This window comes from Silene latifolia, chromosome Y, assembly GCF_048544455.1.
Source record: "Silene latifolia isolate original U9 population chromosome Y, ASM4854445v1, whole genome shotgun sequence".
Classification (NCBI taxonomy): Eukaryota; Viridiplantae; Streptophyta; class Magnoliopsida; order Caryophyllales; family Caryophyllaceae; genus Silene; species Silene latifolia.
Genome location: NC_133538.1, coordinates 79,764,298 through 79,765,026, shown reverse-complemented (window position 1 = coordinate 79,765,026; position 729 = coordinate 79,764,298). Strand labels below are relative to the sequence as shown.

Sequence of the window (729 nt, the reverse complement as noted above, 5' to 3'; positions counted from 1 at the left end):
TCTGCCTATAGTGTTGAAAGGCAGCACAAGACTCAAAGGGGACAGAACAATTTTCTGAGACATGCCCCTCAGCTCCACATCTTCTACAGACGAAAGGACCGTCTGAAACAGCGTTAACATGGTACATCCCTCCTTTGGAAGCTCCTCCCAACTCATATTTGTCAAACCTTGTAGTGAGAGCTTCTAGTGCACTAACAGAGGAAGATTCAACAGCTCTCTGCTGGTTTCCTCTCGAATTCCCATATTCAGCCTTATGAGTGGCCAAATCATCGATGATCTTCCACCCCTTAGTCTCTCCCATGTTCTCAGCAAATCGGCCATTGGCTGTAGCATCCAAAATAGCCCTCTGATCGTCATACAGTCCATTATAGACATGATTCCAAAGACTCCATTTTTCGAACCCATGGTGCGGTATGGTTCGCACCTGTTTCTTGAAACGGACCTATGCTTCATGAAAGTTTTCATCAGGCCCTTGTTTAAAGCTCGTGATCTGAGCTCTAATGGCATTTGTCTTCGAGGCAGAGAAGTACTTTTTGTAGAATGCCAGGGCTAAGGAATTCCAGTCGGTGATCCCATGAGCGGCTCGGTCCAAATCTCTATACCACTCCCTGGCAGCGTCACGAAGAGAGAAAATGAACATGGTCTCCTTGATCTGATCTTGGATCACACCGGCCGGCGGGGGTATAGAGCAGCAATAATCAATAAAAATCTCCATGTGCTTGGTTGCAT

General features: G+C 46.6%; 1 non-coding gene across 1 annotated transcript; it reads left to right on the top strand.

Annotated features, from left to right (window-relative positions):
* The first annotated feature begins 398 nt into the window (after positions 1-398).
* On the top strand, positions 399-505 carry LOC141636454 (small nucleolar RNA R71). The gene has a single exon (XR_012541062.1). It is a non-coding gene; the product is annotated as a small nucleolar RNA R71 (small nucleolar RNA).
* Positions 506-729: the final 224 nt, after the last annotated feature.